Here is a 21949-nt window from a genome sequence, read left to right on the forward strand (position 1 = left end):
GAGAGAGAGAGAGAGAGAGAGAGAGAGAGAGAGAGAGAGAAACACTGGGAGTTAAAGGCTTGAGCAGAGATGGGTTCTGGGGTGGGTAAAGGAGGTTTAGGTATAAGTTAACCAAAACTAAGACTGTATAAAAAAAAGTTTCAAGAAACCTCTCTAGTATATTAATGTGTGTGTGTGTGTGTGTGTGTGTGTGTGTGTGTTAGCAGCCTGAATATTATCTTAGCCATATCCATTACCTAAATATTACCTATCCCATATAGATGAGAGATAGATAGATAGATAGATAGATAGATAGACAGATAGGGAGAGAGAGAGAGAGGGAGAGAGACAGAGAGAGAGACAGAGACAGACAGAGACAGAGAGAGAGAGAGAAACAGAGAGAAGATTCTAAACAAAGGTGACCTGCACTGAAATATGTTGCTGCTCCTGGAAGGCACAAATTACTAAATGGAAATCTCAGTGCCAGCCATGGTTTACGACTTTAAAAACTATTGATCAGAGAAGCTCCAGAGACAGCAAAAACAATACAGGCATTTGCCATTGCTCTTGACAGACACTGTAAGTAGATGATCTGACACTGCTACTGGTTGATACCACATGCTTTGGTTGCAGAACACTAGAAAACAATCTTGCACTGACCTGGGGTCTCTCTTTCTGATGGCTGAATTTTATAGCCCTGGAAGGTAATTTACAGACTGATAGCAGAGAAGTCATCAATGACCTTATTCAGAGGTGAAGCTTGAGTACCTCAGGATTGACCTGTTAGGCAAGATGTACCCACTTGTGCAATAATGGTGTGATGATAAGGGGAGTAACCTATCACTCTCTGATTGGATTTGAGGCCTACCCAGTAGAAAGGAATGCATACCTGGTATCTTAGTCAGGGTTTCTATTGCTGTGAAGACAGATCATGACCACGGCAACTCTTATAAAGAAAAAAAAACATTTAAGTGGGGTCGGTTTACATTTTCAGAGGTTTAGTCCATTATCATCATGGTAGGACACGGTGGTGTGCAGGCAGACATGAACTGGAGAAGGAGCTGAGAGTGGAGAAGAAGCTACATCTTGATCTGGAGGTGACAGGAAGTGAACTAACTACTGGATGTGGCTTGAGTATACATGAGACCTCCAAAGCCTGACCCCACAGTTACACACTTCTTCCGACAAGGTCATTCCTACTCCTACAGGGCCATAACCCTTGATAGTGCCAATCCCAGTGAGGTCATGGTGGCCAATTACATCCCAACTGCCACACCTATTATTGTAAACATGATGAAAACTCATGACTAGGGAAGTCACAGAGTTCCCAGAAATACCCTCTTGATGCTGTTTTAAAAAATGGTCCTGTTGTCAAACTGATTTTTACATTTACATCTATAAATATAAATGTAAAACCTTGGTTACAAAAGCTTCTTTGTGAAGTGAGGCAGAGTTAAGGTAGAGATTCATATCTGTTAAAACTGCTGTGAAAAGGTGACTATGACTGCTTAGCCATAGATGCACCATCCAGATCACTGCTTTGCTCTTGGCTCTGGTAACATTTCAGAAACAGAGGGATGGTGAGAACAGAAGAGAAGAAGGATAGAGAGATGAGCTGTGAAATACTAGTCTCTGATAAAATAAATGGCTGTCATACACATGAGCTCATAGCAGCCATATTTATCTGCATGAGATCTGCACAAGAGCAAGCCAATAAAAGATTTCATCTTGGAGAGGAGGGGCTCCTGATACTCCAGTCTCTAGCTGAGGAGCTAATGGAAGTTGGAGGCTGCTGAGGGAAGTGGAGCCACTTTTAGATGAGCTAGATGGCTGGCCACCATGTCCACACCCATCCATACACGGGCAGCATTAACTTGATTGAACATGTTGTTAAAAAAGAAAGCATGAAGTTTGGAAAGAGATGCTTGGATAGTTCAGTAGAAGTTAGGAGGAGAGTGGGGCATATAAATATGAAACAAGGTGCATTGCAGATGTGTGCAACTTTCCTAAGAATCAAAGAAACAACAAACTATTTTTCAGCTACTTTTGCAGAATTTGACATCAATCGCTTGTGGATAGAACATAGGGTCATAGCAGCACTTTTGCAATCCTTCGTGTTAACATAATTTGTGGGACCCAAATGCTGAATGAAACTTTATGACCCTTTCTTTAATCATTAACATTTTCAAGATGGTAATGGTGGAGCAATAAACAAACAAACTAGACTTTTTTTTTCTTCAAAGTATAAGCAGGTGAGAAAAATTCTATGGTTCTGCCTATGAACAGCCACGTTTACACTCTCTCCACCCTTTTCTCTGCCTTGAAAATTCCTGAAATCACCTACAAAAGTATGGCAATGTAAGATATTTGTGCTATTGGATTTTGTCAAGTTGACATAAACTAGGCATACCTGGGAAGATGGATTATTAACTGAGAAACAGCTTCCATCAGACTAGTCTGCTGACAAGTCTGTGGGGCATTTTCTTGATCATGATTGATGTCGAAAGGCCGAGTTCATTGTGGGTGAAGGGATCCCTTGCTTTCTGTTAAAGAAAGCAAGGTGAGAAAGCCATGGAGCGCAAGTCAGTAAGCAGCAAGCATGCTCCCTGCTCTCTGCTTCAGGTTCTGTTTCCAGGCTCTGCTTTAAAGACTTTGCCTGACTTCTCTCCATGATGGACCATAAACTGTAAGTTGAAATGAACTTTTCTCTATTCAGATGCTCTTTGTAGTATTGGCAGCGATCTAGAACAAAACTAAAGTCCTTGTCAGTTTTTGTTCCTGAGTTATTAACTGAAGAGAGCTCAGTCCCCAACAGCAATTTGGAAATATAGAAAACGAGAAATAAATCTTCACTGCTTTGTTACGAGCTATGAAGATTCAAAATTTCTCTGTAACTTCTCATGACCTAGCCCACTATTAATACTATTAATATCTGTGTCTCTCTGTTCGTTCAACAATCTGTCTATCATCTATTATCTATCTATCTATCTATCTATCTATCTATCTATCTATCTATCTCTATCTGGATATTCTCCAATGCATGTGAGGAATTGGTGTGAAGAGGGGCACTAGAATACCATGCATTAAAAATATAAAAGTATTCAGTGGAGGAGTGGAGTATTTAGTTACAGAGACAATGAGGCTAAAAATAAACAGATAGATAAAAGGAGCATTTTTAAAAATTTCCTCTTCCTGGTTAATTTGGGAAAGAAAAATACACCTGATATTCATGGGAAATGACTCAGTATTTATGAGGATGTATTTTTACAAAAACTGCCTGGCAACTTGAGAAGGCAACAGAAGGTGAGTAAGAAGTTATGTGTGGTTGAGATGGTTATATAGTATTTGGATGGAATCAAATAATCTGGCTAAGGGGTTACAGGAAAGTGGGAGGGAAGTCTGGAAGACTTCATGGGCAAAAGGGTAGTTTGAGTTAATTTGATTATGCTCTTGCAGCGTTGTGGTTAAGAACTACTTTATTAATGTAAATTATTGCTATCTTGGTAGATTTAATGGAATAAGCATGGAGATTGCTTTTTGGTGAGGGGGGTCTGATCATCTGGAAAAGTCTCCAAAGCATCCTTTTTTTAAAAAAAAAAAAGTGAAAGCCATTATAGTGCACATGATTATCATCTCTGGAAATTCAGAAGCCCTGCAGGAGAAAGAAAAATAAAAATGTCAGACAAAGATAAAGTCATCACATTCTCCAAGTCTTTCTAAAATATGTAAAAAGCCTATTTAAAACTGTATCACTAATTGATTAAATTTCCCCCAAAGAAATAAAGATAATTGCAAACACTCATTAAACTCTCCTTAAGTGTCAGAAATTCTTCTGGATGCTTTGTAGGTATGTCTTTAAATTTCACAACAACTGTACCAGCAAAATCCTTATTGTTTCCACTTCAATATAGTGAGGTGCCCAGAACAAAACTTGTCAAAAAGTCTCCTGGGTGTCTGGTGGTCCATCTGGTTTTGGAGCTCTTTATCACACTGTGATTTCAGGGTCCATGAGAAGCAGTGTGAGTATACTCTAGCTGTCCAGGGTAATAGATAATCCCCTATAGCTATACATTTTGTTATAAGGCTATTTGGAGAGGTATATAGACTTGTGGTTAAGAATGTGAGTGTCACAGTTCCATTTCTTGAGGCTTATATCTTATCTCTCCAACCTTAATCTTAAGTAATTTAGAGAAATCCTGAAGTTTCATTGTTTCTTTCTCTAACACTAGTATTGAGCTCATAGGGCATTATGTAGAAACATCACACTGTACTTAAAAAAAAATGCTATTTAAAATTATAGTAGTTAAAAAATAAAATACAGATAGTGAAATTAGAAGACTTAACACAGTGCCTGTAAAATTATGTGCTCAGTTGGTATCTTAGAGTTTATTATTATTATGCCTATAATAAACACTATGATCAAAATCAGCTTGGGGAGGAAAGGATTTATTTAATCTTATAGATTGTAGCCCCTCATTCAGGGAAGTCAGGGAAGGAACTCAAGGCAGGGACTTGGAGGTAGGAATTGTCTTACAGGCCATAGGGATATGCTGCTTATATGCTACTTTCTTACAGGACCAAAGCCCAGGGCTGGCACTGCCCACAATGAATTAGGTGTGTTCACACCAATCATCAACCAAGAAAATGCACCACAGTCTTTCCCATAGGTCAATCTAAGGGACCATTTTCTCAATTTAAGTTCCTTCTTCCAAAATGACTCTATCTTGTCTCAAGTTGCTATAAAAACTCTCTGGCATAGTCAGTGCTATCTGTCTATATTAATGAGGAAACATCATGAATGTAGGGTAGAAAAATCTGTGAAAGCCAGAGGTCCAGAATATCTGCTGTGCGAGGGCATCTTTTAGTAATGTCGAGGACGCTACACCCATGAAGTTTTTTCATCGCGGCTGCCTAAATAAGACCTGAATAAGGACAGCACCAATAGATATATACCGTGGAAGGGGAGATTTTCATGGGGCCTCAGTCCTAGACAAAGCACTATAGGCAGTTTAGGAATGCTAAGAGTAGAAGCAACAGTTCTCAAGGGAAGAGTCCCCAGATTATTTATCTAATGCCTAGTGGTCAGCTCTGAATTCATACACATAGAAATAACATCCATTTTACAGATTGAGCAGACTGTATTTATATATTTATGTGTGTGTGTTTACATGTGTGTGTATGTATGTGTGTAATGACAGTGAAAGAAAAATGAAAAAGAGATCCAAGGCCTTGAATTTGCGGTAGATCCAGGGACAGACACATGGGAGAGGCTAGTGGGAGCAGAAAGAAAGAAGAAATTATGTAATTATCATTCAAGTTCAAATGTAATTATCATTCAAGTTCAAATAATGAACAAAGTTATTTAAAAAAGAAAAAATAATAGTGAAAACTACTTGTCAGAATGTATTTATAACCAAGTTTTGAATCTTTGGTTGCCATCCAACCATTTATGGTTTGTTCTAGAAGCTCTATTTTAGCTCCCACTATGATAAAGCTGCTAGAAGCTATGAAACTGTTACAGCTTTAATAAATGCTTCCCAAAAGAACATAGTAACTTAGGCAAACAAATACCTTCCAATTCCATAATTAAAAATATCAGACTGGAATATAGCTCAGTGGGACAGTGCTTGCCAGCATGCCCAACGTCCTTCACTTGATCCCCAGTACCACAGAAGAAAAGATAGTGGTCATGTGATAGCTAGTTAGCGAGACAGGTGAAAAGATTTATAAATAGACATATCGAGTAACAGAGAGCTAAGAGTTTGAGGTGAAAATCCTGGCAGTAAGCAAGAAATGTTGTGGAATACAGGAGACATTCCACTTGGAATTATAATGTATAAAAACGGAAAAGTAAGCATAGGCAATAAAAATGACTAAGAAATATCATAGAGCAAGACAGTAAGGCAAAAACGACCCTTACAGTGGAGGAGACTAATGGCTTTCCCCTCCGCCTAAATCTTCGCCCATTAGCACATCTATTTGTCTCCTAGCGATATGTTTGTTAGCACTAAATCACAAGCTCATCCACGCGGACAGGATAGATATGTACATATCCCAGCACTGTGGGGCATTCGCCTTCTATGCTTGTCTTGTAGAGTAATGGTTCACATGGGTCTGGGCAATCAGTCACCTTGCAGCACCCAGTTCTTTCTTTTAGTCTGATGATGGCTCACATCCTCCCAGTGCAGAAGAGGTAGGAGAGTCTAATACCGCCCCCTCCTTTCAAAGGAGCCAGTAGTTCACATACCATACACAGAGAGTGATACAATAATGACTGGTTCAGGAAGACCGGCTGCGATCAATTCAGCTCAAGAGTCTGACAAACTCTGGCAACCCTTTGCAGAATGTCTGGTCGTAGAACATCTGTAGATGTTCAGAAGTTTCTGGCAGGTTTTGAAATAATTCCAAAGGCAAATGGGCTCTTTTGTTACTGTTCCTGCTCTTGTGGCTCACATTCCTTGCTGAGTACACATGGGACATTGTAGGGTATAAGTCTTCCGTCTCTCTTCACAGCCAAGCCAAAGATGTCTTCTCCCAGCTGAAATGACTACATCATTCACCCTCAAATAACACACCCAGAGGGTACCATGATGGGTGTGGTCGATTGATAAGTTAGAATTAACCAGACCAGTTTAATACAAAAGATTTAATAACTGGGGAAAAGGAAACTTACAAGACCAACGATCCAACAAACACCAGGAGCACAGAGAGAACAAAGAGAGTGAGGTGAGTCCTATATTCTGTTTCATGAGGTCTTGTGGGAAGGTGGGGATGAGTGACATTTGGGGTGGCTGCGTTCTCAGCTCTGCCCTGAAGAATACAAATCCTCAGGAAGTGCAAAGCCAGCCTGCTTCCCTAGACTCATGTGGCTTTAGTTGTTCACAGACCTCACCTACTTGTGCCACCAGCAGGCACTTGCTGGTGAAATGTGCCTTGGGGTGAGCAGTATGCCCTTGCACAGCCTCCAGTGAACGTGCTGTAGATGGAGCTCTTGGAGCCTCCAACATTCAGCACTACCCAAGCCCACCCAGGGACCTGTGGTACCTTATACTAGTTCAGCCTGAAATGAAGCATTGAGCTTAAACCTTAGGGTCTAACTGTGCCTGTGGCTGCCTGGAAGGAAGAAGCAGAACACCCACAGAAAAAGGGAAGAGGAATGTCTTGCGCGGCAGTTTTTGACGGGGTCAGCTATTAAAAATTGCAGAGTCTAGCAAGACTTCAAAGACCATTATGCTTAAATATGTGTAAGGTCTATACCAAATTAGCCAAGTGTAAAATGGAAAATGATTTGTCCTTCTTCCCTTGACAAGAACCTTCACAATGACAAGAATGGAGAACATAAATCAGCCTTTGTTATTAATATAAATAAATACTGGTGAAATATCACAGATGGTTGAATAAAGCACCTATGGGGAAGACCTCTATATTCTGTAAAGTAACTAAATATGTGTATATGAATAATAAACACACAGACATATAATTCATAAATTAGTATAATACTTAAGTTATCTTATTTCAGCAAATCACTGATTATTATAATCAAGATTTTTATATAATGTTGGTCAAATTGATAAGAGTGCTTCAAAGGATTGGAAAATGTAATTTGTTCAATTGTGTAAGACTTGAATGTGTTTTTTCATCAAAGTAATTTAAAATGAAAGTAACAAAATGAAATTAATATTTTTTTATATTTTTAATTCTTTTCTTTTACTGATATAATATTGTTTTTATGTGTTCCTCTCAAAGGGAAAAGACAAAACAAATTAATGTTGATTATGAAATCAAATTGCCCAAATAAGCATAAATGAGTGAACTGACTTCTTTATAAGCATGAGAACTTATGTAAGTCCAGAATCTCAGAACTAATGTGGTATGCTCCTGTAACCACAACTCTGGGGAGGTGACACTGGGAGCACTGAGGAGCAAGCACAGCCAATGGGTTAGCTCCAGGCTCTGTGAAAGAGTCTGTCTCAAAAAAATAAGGCGGAGAGTAATTGAGGAAGACAACACTGGCCTTCATATGCATGCTCGTGTACACATTCCCACGTACATAAACATGCTCCAACACATACATATGCAATGTACACACAGAAGCAATGAACTCATGAAACATTTTATACAGCAAAACTTAGCTCTGGGTAAAGGTTCAGACTCAGCCATGGATATAAACGTACGAGGCTCAGACCTCCATAATGTCTGTGCAAATATGAGCAGTAATTGCTTAATATTACAGGGCATCCTTCCACTACCACATGTCTTTGCTGTAAAGCCTGTGGATTTTGTGTTGTTTCTACAACATGGAGATGCAATGAGCATAAAACGAGTGGAAATGTATTATTTCAGGAGAGAGCATTTCATCATGCAATGTCTCTCCTGAGAGCTGCCTGCGGAAGTGTTCACTGTTTCAGTCCTTTCTCTTTTCTCCGGCCAGCGGCCTCCCCCAAATCAAGTGACAACCTGCACTGCACTCATCTTGCTGTCATCCTCAGGAGCTCACCACATCATCCAGGACAAGAGATAAAGAGTATTTCCCTGGCGTCCAAGTCAAGGATGCTCTGAGCTAGGACACCATGGCAGGTCCTGACTCTTTGAAGTGGCCCACGCCTTTCATAATGATTTTGTTGTGTGTCAAAGCTTAGGTTCCACAAGGTCATTAAGGAAGCAGGACCCAGGTTAGCAGCTCTGTTCTTGACCAACAGATGAAAGTCAGGAGTGAGGAATCATTTCCCACTGCAATGCATTCCCTCTTTCCTATCGTGGACTCGCCTTATGTGCACCAGTTATGTGGCTTGCCTCACTGTGACCAGAGAGTGCTTATTCTGTCACATCATAATGCACATCACATCCTTCAGTCTCAAGATCCTCTTCTTCTGCAGACAGTTAACCTCCAATTGTTGCTCTAGTGGGAAGAGCAGCCATGTGGAATAGAGTCAGCTCCTTCAAGTACTCTTTCTCTCTATAGCGGCATCTTTACTTCCACTTGCAGGGAGCCTGATGCTGCCCATCTCATCAGCTACAGTGGGTTCTGCAGTGCAAATTGGTTTCCTTTCCATCTTTCTCACTGCCGGATTATGATCTTACTTTCTCACATGTACTAACTGGGTTACCACTCATTTTTTTTTTCATTTTCCAATTTCCAAAATTGTGTTACTGTCATCTCCTGTAACATGCTCTTCATCTTGTATTCATGTATTTTGATTATAAAATGTCTTCCCTGTCACCTTCAGTGATGTTTCCTTAGACAGTAGAAACAATTGCCTTCATGAAAGTGCCTAGTGTTCCTATAACACAGCCATATTATTGATGATTCCACTCACACTTATTCACTTAACAACCATCTTCTGAGCTCCTGCTGTGCCCCTACAAGGTCAGGGGTTGTACTACATTATATAACAAATACAATAAAAGTTTTGTTTACAAAATTTTGATAACGGTCCTTTATTATGTAGTGAACAATATGCCCTCATAGAATGGAGCATAGTTTTGATATCCAGAAGTCCAAGACAATGATATGATTTCAAAATTATTGAAAAAAATACATAGCGATATATATTGGAAGGAGGTCTCTAAGCTTTAAGTTTTAAATCCATGAGCTTGGACATTTATTAGCTGAACAATTTTGAGTAAATCAACCACTTGAATCTTGTTTTTTCTATATTTGGAATGATTAAACCCATCTGATGGTTTTAACATAGCAATAAACAGGCACAAAGTACTTCATATTCCTAGTATATTCACATTCTCTCTCCATCTCTGTCTCTTTGTCTCCTTTCTCTCTATGTTTGTCTCTGTGCCTCTCTGTCTGTCTGTCTTCCTCTCTCTCTGTGCATACACTTGTCTGTGGAAAGTATATGGCTATGGATAACTTTATAGCTGGCTGAATTTAGAAAAGTTATTTTACCATTCTGAATCTCAATTTCCTTCAATTTATGAACTGAATGAAAAAATAACAATAGTGATAATGCTGCTTTATATCCATGAGCTTTTGATTCACATGATTATTTTTTCTTTTGATGTAAGAATTTTTAATACAATCTTTTTTCGTTTTACATAGCTATTCCTGTTCCCACTCCCTTCCCTCCTCCCTTCCCACCGTTCCCAGCAACCCATCCCCATGGGAGTCAACACAGTCTGAGGCATCACTTCAAGGCTTGACCAAGGCCCTTCCCCCTCTATCTTGTTTGAGCAAGGTATCCCTCCAAAGAGAATGTGCTCTAAGATGCCAGTTTAAGCATTAGGGATAAAGCCTGGTCCCACTGCCAATGGCCCCATAGACTGTCCAAGCCTTACAACTGTTCCTCACATTCAGTGAGACTAGTTTGGTCCTATGCAGGTTACCCTGCTATCAGTCCAGAGTCAGTGAGCTCTCACTAGCTCATAGCAGTTGTTTCTGTGGGTATTACCATTATGGTCTTGATCCCTTTGCTCATACTATTACTCCTCTCTCTCTTGGATTGGTCTCTGGAAGCTCAGCCCAGTGCTTCACTGTGAATCTCTGTATCTGCTTCTATCTATTGTTGGATAAACGTTCTATGATGACAGTTAAGGTAATCATCAATCTGATTACAGGGGTCGGCCAGTTTATGCATCTTCTCTATTGTTAGAGTCTTAGCTGGGGTCATTGTGGGTTCCTGGCAATTTCCCTAATGCTATGTTTCTTGCTAGTCCCTGAATGGCTTCCTCAATCAAGATATCTCTTTCTTTTCTCTCCTTCTCAGTCCTGCCCCTTCTTGAGCATCCCATTCCCTCACGTTCTTCTCCTTCCTTTCCTTTTCTCCTCCTCTCCTCCCACCCACTCCTCTCCCCTCCCCCAGACTCCCAATTTTCTCAGGAGAGCTTGTCTGTTTCCTCTTCCCAGGGGGATCCATGTATGTCTTTCTGGCTCTCCTTGTTACCTAGATTCTCCGGGATTGTGGACTGTAGGATGGTTATCCTTTGCTGAGTCACATGATTTTTGAGGCTATACCTCATAGTGCATCTTGGTACTTTAAATGTCCAATATACACTAGTTATCATGTTTTTGTTTTATTTGTTTTTCTCCAAGTTACTTTTCCTAATAGCTTCTTTATTTTCTTAATCAAATAAAATAATTCTATTGATTTAGAAGCAACTATGCCTTGGTTTGAATATGTCCAAATGGACATCAAATGAAGAAGGAAAAGATGAAGCAGCCCGTCAGTTATACTGACTTGAACTCCAGAGGTAGTCTCTGAGTCTAATTCTACAGCTTCACAGAAGTGTCATGAGGTCCAGGTGATGAGTAGAGAGATATGCCCTAATGATGGCCATTTTTTAAAAGACTTCACTGTCACTTGCTATTAGAAGACAAGAACCGTCACAAAAGAGAACATTTATAACTATAAGTATAATCTCCTCCCTTTAACTTGATGCTGTCATATGTCCTGTAATCAGTGGAAATTCAATTAATCCAGTTAATTAAATGTCGGTGAACCCACAGTGAATTCTACTAATTAACGTTTCTGTATAAAGATGCACTAGACCAAAAATGCTTTTCATCAAAGCTCTCAGAAACCTGCCCAGTCAATGATGTCACATTTTCATGTTACTCTTGCTGGAAAGAGAGAAAGAGAAAGAGTAAATCCATAACGCCCATCCTGGGTCCATGGATGTCATCTTAAGGCACCATGAATTCCCTACTACAGTTGAAAATGCATTAGATACTTGATTTGTCAGTATCTTAGGTATTTAATGGCAATCACAGATAGTTTTTGCATTGATTCTATAATGCTAATCCATATTATAGACAAGGAATCTAAACCCATGGAGCTGAGGTAATTCATTGACTCATAGTCATATAGCTAGTAAGTATCAGAGACAAAAGCTACTATCCTGTACTACTTACTAAAGCTAGAGATGTATTTTATATAACACATCCTCAATTCCAAAGGCTCAACATTGTAGAGTTGCAGAAACAAATTGTGGGAAACAAATAAAGATCTATTACCATTAAGTTGTGAATATTACCTTTTGTAAATTAGTAAGTGATAAAATAAACATGGTAAAATGCTAAATATAAATAAAGCAAAAATATGTCAATATATATTTGTAACAATCACTAATGACTTAAAGTAGACTAGAGTTGAGCTTCAGGTATATTTACACACTAGAGTCAAACCTGAATAATAAAATGGCTATCATTCTGAAACTTTTGATAGAGTACAGTTGTCAAAAATTGAGGAGAAGGGGCAACATGTAAAAAGCGTCATAACCGAGTGATTGCCTATGGTTCTTAACTAAGAGAAATAGGAGATATAGAACTTAAAAATTGGAAACAGTATGCAATGATAGAAAAGAACTCTTCCAAATGGGATCAATGATAGTTATGTAAAGATTACTACTAGAACTTTCATCATTAACACCATTAGGACAAAAATATCATCAAATCATAAAAATGAAATAAAAGGGATTGAGTAAAATGCAAAAAAAAGCACACAAGGTAATTATATTGGATGCCTGTACATGTTGATTCAATGGTTTTAATGGATATAGAGCTAAGGCCAAATATATTTAATATATACCTAAATGCAAAAGGTATAATTTATCTCTTAAGATTATAGTTAACAGAACTAAATCCACTCTTCACTGAAAGCTGCACTTGGGCTAGGGGTGAAGCCAGTGGCGCAGCCCTTGCCTAGCATGCTTGAGGGCTTTTGCTCAGTCTTTTGGAAAAGTTTCTAAGGTATCAAAGATGAGATAAAACCTGGAATTTTTTAACCAAAATTTACATTTTCAACTGTTCAATGAAAGTTATTTTTAAATAAGAAAGTCATACATTGCCAGAAAATATGTTACACACATCCAATTCCAAAATAATTAAAGGATTACTACAAACTTGTTACAAAAAAAGCAACAACAAAATGAACAAAAGTTCAAACAGACTCTCTTAAGAGATAACACTGAATTGGTCAGTAAATATGTCAAAATGTAGTTGGTATCATTACATCTCCAGAAGTGAAGATTAAAATCATAATTCTATATAATTCTATATCACTAGATGTATATAATTTAAAATTTTGACTCCATTAATCCTTAGCCAAGGTGTTGGTCAACTGAACCTCCCTTGTGTTGCTTTCACTAAATTGTGGGAACGTAAAGTGACAGAACTCACTGGGAAGTGTTTGCTGGCTTTTCACAGAAGAATCCATGTTATGATCCAGTCATCCATCTTATAAGTACTTAAAGCATTCCTATAGCAACAACCTATAAAAGAGTACTTTGGAACTTATCCAGAAGACTCAAGAACTGCAAACAACTCCATTCTCCAATAGAACAAAGATGAAGGTGAGTTCCATCCATGTAATAAACACTGGACAGCAATAAACATAGATACATATTAAGCTTGGGTATATTAAAACTACATTATTCAACAGAAACCACATACAGAGGACCCCATGCTGTGTAATTGCATTTGGGAGGTTGGGCAAAATGGAATAAAAAAAAAAGTGGAATAAAAGAGAATGATTGTTGGTTACAGAAGTGGCTCAGTGGGCAAGCTCTCCTTCTGTGCAAGCAGGAGAAACTGAACTTGAATTAGAATTTCTAGCACCCATGTCAATAGCCCAGCATGGTTTCACATGTACTAGTAACCCTAGAAATGTGAGGACTGGAAAATAGGGGGAACTGATAGACCTTGCAGGCTACCAGCCTAACTCTAGCTTCAGTGAGAGAACCTGACTCAAGGGAATAAGTTAGAAGAGTCACAGAGCAGGACTGCAGATGTCTTCTGGCTTCTGCATGTACATGGGTACATAGATGCGCATATTTACCCTAGGGGATAATTGCCCTGGAGAGCGGAGAGGAAGTTTTCTGAGGTGTTGTTAAAGTCCTGCACCTTGATGAATGTTAGGCAATCAGTAGGGTACATTGGTCAGTATCTACCATGCTCATTATTGAAGCTCTGTGTGTTTTTTCTATAATAAACTTTACCCTGATTAAGCCAAATGAACAAACATGAAAGAATGACTAGATAATGAATTGAAATAGAAGATCATGCAAGGCCACTTTCAGCTCTTTCAAAATAAGATTAAGGCCTTTGTAATTAAAACAGTATGCTATTGGCACAGAAATAGCTGAGAACACTAATGGAACAGCGTAGAATCCAGAATTAGAAGCAATTTCTTATGCAAATGTGGTATCCAATACAGGCAGCATCTAAAATTTGGTGAGAGAAAAATGAAACTTTTTTAGATGGTTTTCAGGATGACTGGGAATCCATTTGGAAATAAAGTACATATACTTTTTATTTCTCTTCATACCTGTGTTATAATTTCCCAAGATTACATTTATATCCTGGTTGTACTAGGACACAGCTTCAGCAGCCTCCATTTCCTAATCCGTGACATAGATCTATGAATGACAAACACAGTGTGGTTTGATAGAGATGAATATGTTAGATAAGTCACAGCTATTGTTTTCAATAGGAATGCAGCAGAATTTCTTACATGGATTATAATGTTTATTGTTGTTGACAATTCTCAACCTGGCTTCCCATCAATAGCAAATATGTCATTTTCTTATTGTTTTTCAAATTAGCATAAAGATATCCATTTTGATTGTTGTCACTGAGTTAAGCTTTTTCCCTCTCCTCCTCATGTTCTTGTCTCCTTTCCCCCTTCTCTTCCTCCTGTCTCCTCCTCTCCTTTCCATTCCCTATTGGTGTAGGGTTTAAACACAGCTCCCCATTCATGCTAGCCAAGCACTTTTGTATCACGGTGTTATGTTATTATTTCCCCAGACTAAGGGTATTTTGTTTTTGTGTTTTTCTTTAAATGCCCACAGGGTGATGCTTACAAAAATATCCAGTGCTTCAGCATTGTCATTTTGCTTCTGTTCTCTTTAGTTTATTCTAGAGGTCTTTCAGTGTGAAACCTCGTATTATTTTTATTGCAATAAAAATTCTTTTTGTTTATCACTCTAGGTGTGATGCATAGGTAGAGATTTTGATTGATGCTGTGTTTGGAAGTGTCTCTGCTTTCTTACCCACTGTTTGTGATAATTATGGGAGGAGTAGTGCTAAGATTATCAAAGCTGATCCCTTCCATTTGTGACATCAACTGTACTGTTCCACTTGTGTCACCTTCCCCGGGATCTGGTGCCTGTATACATGAAAGCCAGAGCCACTATTGACATCAGTAGGTGATTATCACTAAATGGGAATCTACAATAAGGGGAAGGAGCTCCACTTGGTATTATTAACACCATTAAGATCTCAAAATAGATTGCTAGTATCCAATATTTTGCTCATTGGTATATCTCCAAGATTGAGCTACTTTTAAACATTATGTTTAAAGATAGTATCATTATTATTTTATTTTTTTCTTTTTGAATGGCATTTGTCATTTTCTAGGTTTTGAAATGCCTTACACATAAAATTGAGTTTATTTTTTAAATGTTTTATTTTCTGTCACCCATATTTTGATTGTACATTTCTATATTAAATATCACATTGATAGCTAAAAAGGAATTCAGTTTAGTTAGTGACTGGATAAATACTTATTGAACATCTAGCCTGTTTGTTTATTTACTTTGATGAACTTAGTTATTGAAAAAACATATATGCAATATAGCATTGTTTTGGTGGGAGAGAATTAGAAAACAAGTATTCTGGGTTAAAATTTTCCAGATGGAAGCTGAAAGATGTAGTATGCTTATGTCTCAAAACCACACATACTAAGACACACTTAATGGTATTAGCCATTAAAAAGAAATATTTTAAGTAGATTCCTGTACTCACCTTTAATCTGAAATGATAAAAGTTATCACTATCATTCAAATCCAAGGTAAAATCAAGGTGTGTAAAATCCGGGAATTTTCCTGTTGTGTGTGTGTGTGTTTATGTGTTTGTGTGTGTGGCTGAAGTTTGTAATCAGAGTTGCTTGGGATGCTGAAATAGGGGGCTCCCAAGTTCAAGACCTTTTTGGGTGAAGCACAATTAATAAAAACTCAGAGAAATTGGGGTTCAACATGAAGGTCTGAAAAGTGAAATAGCCAGCTACTCGCTCTTACATCTACTTCAGTCCAAATAGATGATTCTACCTCCAGGAAACCTCAGAATGAGACTGTTCCTGAGAGCTGTCTCCTCCTATTTTATAATTCTTTCTAGTTCTAGCATTAAAGGTGTTCACCACTACTGCATGTTTCTATCGAAAGCTAATGTGGCTACTGGGATTAAAGGTGTGTGTTATTGTGATCTTGTCTGTAAGGCTGACTAGCGTTGTTATTTTACTTACTCTTTGAACCTCGGGCGAACTTATTTACTAAAACACAAGTGAAATGACACTTGGGCTACAGAGTGAGTGTAAATAAAACTTAGGTTACTTAGTGAGACCCTGTATCTAAATAAAAAGTTGAGAAGGCTGGAGTGCAGTTCAGTCTTAGAATTCTTGGAATGTATGAGGCCTTATGTTTGGATACCAGACACATACCTGCATGTCTAACTAAAATAAAATTTAGAGGAACAAATGAAATCCAAGATCTTGTGCTGAAATGTTGAATCTCAACAGAAGAATAGATGTATCCCTGTGATTGACTTGTATTTTACAAAGTATTAAAAGAAAGATTGTATAATTTTGGTAAGATTACTATTTTTACTACGTTAAATCTACCTACCCAAGAGCATGGGATATCTTTCTATTTTCTGGTGTCCTCTTCAATTTTTTTCTTCAAAGATTTAAAATTCTTTTCATACAAGTCTTCCACTTGTTTGGTTATAGTTACATACTCAACTTCATGTGGAAAAGCAAAAAAATCCAGGATAGCCAAAACAGTCCTATACAATAAAAGAGCTTTATAAATTGGGAAAAAAAGCATCTTCCACAAATGGTGCTGGCACAACTGGATATCAATATGTAGTATAATGGAAATAGACCCATTTCTATTGCCATGCACAAAACTCAAGTCCAAATGGATCAAAGATTTCTACATAAAACCAACCACATTGAACCTCTTAAAAAAGAAAGTGGGAAGTACACTTGAACATATTGGCAAAGGAGATCACTTCCTAAATATAACCCCAGTAGCACACACACTGAGAAAAACAATTAATAAATGGAACCTCCTAAAACTTAGAAGCTTCTGTAAAGCAAAGGACATGTTCAACAAATCAAAACAGCAGCCTATGGAGTGGGAAAAGATCTTCACTAACCCCACATTGGACAGAGAGCTGATATCCAAAATATACAGAAAACTCAAGAAATTGGTCATAAAAAGAACAAATAATCCAATTTAAAAAATGGAGTATAGTCCTAAACAGAGAACTCTCAACAGATGAATCTAAAATGGCTGAAAGACTTAAGGAAATGCTCAACATCCTTAGCTATCAGAGAAATGCAAATCAAAGCAACAATGAGATTTCATCTTACACCTATAAGAATGGAAAGATCAAAAACACTGATGACAGCCTATGCTGGAGAGGATGTGGGATGAAGGGAACACTTCTCCATTGTTGATGGGAGTGCAAACTGGTACAGCTGCTTTGGAAATATGTATGGTGATTTCTCTGAAAATTAGGAAACAACCTACCTCAAGACCCAGCAATACCACATTTGAGCATATACCCAAAAGATGCCCAATCATACTAGAAAAACATGTGCTCAACTATTCATAGAAGCATTGTCATAGCCAGAACATGGAAACGATCTAAATTCCCCTTGACCGAAGAATAGATAAAGAAAACATGGTTCATTTACACAATGGAGTACTACACAGTGGAAAAATACCTTGAAATTTGCAGGCAAACAGACCGAGAAAACATCATATTAGGTGAGGTAGCCCAGACCCAGAAAGACAAATATAATATGTACTCACTCATAAGTGGCTTTTAGGCATAATGCAAAGAAAAATCAGCCTACAATTTGCAATCACAGAGAACCTAGGCAACAATGAGAATCCTAAGAGAGACACACATGGATCTAATCTACATGGGAAGTAGAAAAAGACAGGATCTCCTGAGTAAATTGGGAGCATGGGAATCAGGGGAGAAGGTAGAAGTGGAAGGGGAAGGGAGGGAAACCTAATAGGTGAAGATGAGTGAAAGAAACAATAAGGAATTTATAGGAAAAAAAAAACAGTAGGTGGCTATGAACTGGAGAAGTTGTTTATTTTCCCTCATGAGACACATGCATTCAAAAATTATCCTGAAAGGAAACCATGATTTAACTACTAGGATTGTGGTCAAATTTAAGTATTTTACATGTTCAATTGTCAAGGATAAGGAAAAGTAATTTTTCTGGTAGATACCAAAATAGAATTTGGCATTGTCTTTAAAACAAACACACTGCCATTTGTGGAACAATCTTGTATTCATTCATTCATTCACTCATTCATTCATACAGTCTGTGTATGTATGGGGATGTACATCCGCCTTGGTGTACACATGGAAATCAGAATACAACTTGTGGGCATTAGTTCTCTCTGCCCTGGTGTGGGAGAATTGTCTGTATTCTGTCAATCAGATTTTAATAAAATGCTGATTGGCCAGGCAGGCAGTATAGGTGGGAAAGCCAGACAGGAAGTAGGGGTGGAGCAAAGAGACTGAGAGTATTCTGGGAAAACAGGAAGCTCCCTCCGCCACTCCTGCGCAGACCACTGAAGCAGCAACATGTAAGCTGACAGCTGAAAAAGGTACCAAGCCATATGGCTAACATAGTTGAGAATAATGGGTTAATATAAGCTATAAGAGTTAACAAGAAACCTGAGCTAATGGGCCAATCACTTTATAATCTTATGGAGTCCTGTGTATGATTTTCCTTTGTGGCTTGCCGGCTGTGGGGTACTGGGCGGGACAGATACCCCAACAAGCCGGCCCCCTTGTGTTACACTGCCCACCACGTGGAATCTGGGTATCAAACTGAAGCTGTCAAACTTGGCGGCATGTACCTTTATCTGTTGAGCAATCTTGCTGGCAGCCTCATTTTTAGCTATAGCTCTCATTTTACTGACAAAATATAAAAGTGCATATCAAAAGGGTTGCTTGTTATAGAAACAACAGAATCATCTAGAATGAGGACACTGGCTGAATCATCCAATGAACACTCAGCTACAAAGGACAAAATGCAATGGCAGGAGATTAATTACATAATCTCCTGGATATGTTGTTGGGCAAAAAATAACTAATATAGAAAAAAGCAAACAAAATATACTCTACTTACTTTCAAACTGATGTCGAGAAATGCAAACGTATTCTACTGAACAAAGTAGATAGGACATCATGAGAAGCTATACTTTGAAAATACTTTGTTCTGCAGATTTGACTTAAGAATTATGTAAATATTTTTGCATAGTTACAAAATCAAATCAAATAAAAAAAACTTTCCTAAAAATATATGTGTCAAATACACTAACTTGCTATTCATATGCTGACCAGCATAGCACAAAAGAAGGAACCATTCCAAGAAAATATGATGCCTTGAATGTTCTTAGTGAAATATACCTTAAGGGCAAACTGCAGAAAAGAACATAAATTGCTTTCAGTAATCACAATGTTGAGTGTTCTCCTGGTATTTCTGAGTTTGAACTGTAGATAAAGAAAATACGTAGTTATGTGGCATTTTAACTCTGTCATTTCTAGTGTTCTTTCTGAAAGACAACTGGGATCTTTGGTTACTCAGAAAAGAGATTTAGGAATGAGAATAGAACTCAGTGGCAGAAGAGCATTTGCATGTGGGTGGCCCTAAGCTCAATTAGTAGGAAGGGGGGAGAGAGGGGGAGGGGGAAGAGGAAGATGAAAAAAAGTGAGGGTGGGGAAGAGGATGGAGAAGGAGAGACAGGGAGAGAGGGAGAGATGGGGGAGGGAGAGATTGATTCCCCAGAACAGAAACCTGAGAGAACTAGGTTCAGTCATCTCCCCCAACAGCACCACCAACTACTCAAATATGTGAGCCTGTAGGGAACATTTCTCATTCAAACCACCATGCATACACTCGACATTTTGTTGATCAAAACACAGTATCATGCACCTATCTGCAGGAAATTTGCTATAATTGACAAATATACTTTGTGGTAAAAAAAATTTTATTCATGAAAAATACAGATAAGTCCCAGTGAGGCACAACTTTAACTTAACTGGATCTTTTTGATGTCCAAGCTATAGATAAAACAAAACAAAAGCTAAAACAAATCCCAGGATATTATTTTTAATGAAAGTTATGGGACAAAGATATACAAAGATTTAAATATTTGTATCTCTTTTGATTTTTATTAACTTTTCCATAAAACACTTAGTGGTGACGAGATGTGAAAAGCTGCACCCTACCGGAATCTGTAAGATGGCTAGTATTTTAATTGCATGTCTTTTGTCTAGATTTAAAGGAAAATGCTTACAAATTGGTTTCATTATTAGAATCTGGTGTTCAGCAGCCTTAGTTTACGGCTTGCTTGCAGAGTAAGAGCGAAACTTTTGGAAACCTACAAGAATGGGCATTGAACATAAGTCTCAGGCACTCTGAGCATCAAATCCTGTGTCCTTGGCAACGTGACAGCATCAACCTCCAGACTGAAGCATCCCAAGAACATTTCAAGAAGAGAAACTGCCAACCCCACTCAGGTGTGTTCTGACAGCAAGAGTTCAAATGCTTTGCAACTCTCTGTGTCATTGACTATGGTTGTCCTGAATTTATCCTGCAGCATGCTCACATACAGCACCTTTGAACAGGGAAGCAGGCTTCCCTTCCCTTCCTGTCCCTTCCCTTCCCTTCCCTTCTCTTCCCTTCCCTTCCCTTCCCTTCCCTTCCCTTCCCTTTCCCTTTCCCTTTCCCTTTTCCTTTCCCTTTTCCTTCCCTTTTCCTTCCTTCCCTTCCCTTTCCTTTTTTTTTTTAAATTCTAAAATGGAAGAGAACTGCTCATTTAGCAGGTTGCAGGTGATATGAAGTAGAAAATAGAGAAACAACTGTTAGATGAAACTGCAAGGAATCTTCTTTTATACTTACCTAAAATCACATGCAATAAATATGCGTGGACATAGATATGAAAGTTTAGCCACTCAAGTTCACAATGCTTTCCCTAAGAACCATAGATTAACAAAACCCCAGTACGAGGCATGAAAGAAAATTCCCTTTGACTGGGGTTGATCAAGGTTGTCCAAGCGGCTCCCCAGAAAACATGGGTTATGGTTGTTGCCCTTGGTTGTCTCTCAGAGGTTGAGGGAAAGTTCGCTGTTACTGCAGACACCAAACTCTTAGGACATGGTACTTAGATTATTTTAACTGGACCTCACTCCAAAGCCTCATTCCTGTGGTCTATTTTCCATGATAGAAGGAAATACTGTGTAAGCTTCTAGGGGTGGGCATGGACAATTACTAGTCTGTAGCATGATTAATAAAAACCCAGAGACAGATATTGGGATTCAAAGTCACAAAAGCAAAACAGGCAGCTACTGGCTCTTATTAATCACGCTACTCTAGTCCTACCTTGGAATTAATAGTTGCAACACCTGCACACCACAATAATTAACAGCATGCAAGGTACCCATATAATAACTGGATAAGTGGCATAAGTAATAAGTGGCAGAAATAAGTAGCACTCATGTATGTGGTAGCCAACAGCCTTCTAGTTGGACTTTGTTCATTCAAAAGGAGCTAAACCACGCCTGGTATTGCAATCCTTGCCATCTACCTGGCGCTAGAGAAGTCGTGGATCTTAAAAGAGACTCTACTCCCACAGCTTTGCTAGACCAGCGTAATCTTAGCGTTACACCCATAGCTATTGGCCATCTTCAAAGAAGCTTCTCTTTATAGCAAATGGAAACAAACACAGAAAACCACATATATATATATATATATATATATATATATGTGTGTGTGTGTGTGTGTGTGTGTGTGTCTATACATATACCTTTGCAATGTTTTGCTTTGCCATACATCAAACATGTTTCTACTTAAATAATTCACACAGAGAAAAATGGACCAGATTGCTGAATATAAAGCCAGTATCCCATGACAAACAAAAATCTAGT

The sequence above is a fragment of the Myodes glareolus genome, chromosome 13 (genome assembly GCF_982192425.1).
Source record: "Myodes glareolus chromosome 13, mMyoGla1.1, whole genome shotgun sequence".
In the NCBI taxonomy this organism is placed as follows: domain Eukaryota; kingdom Metazoa; phylum Chordata; class Mammalia; order Rodentia; family Cricetidae; genus Myodes; species Myodes glareolus.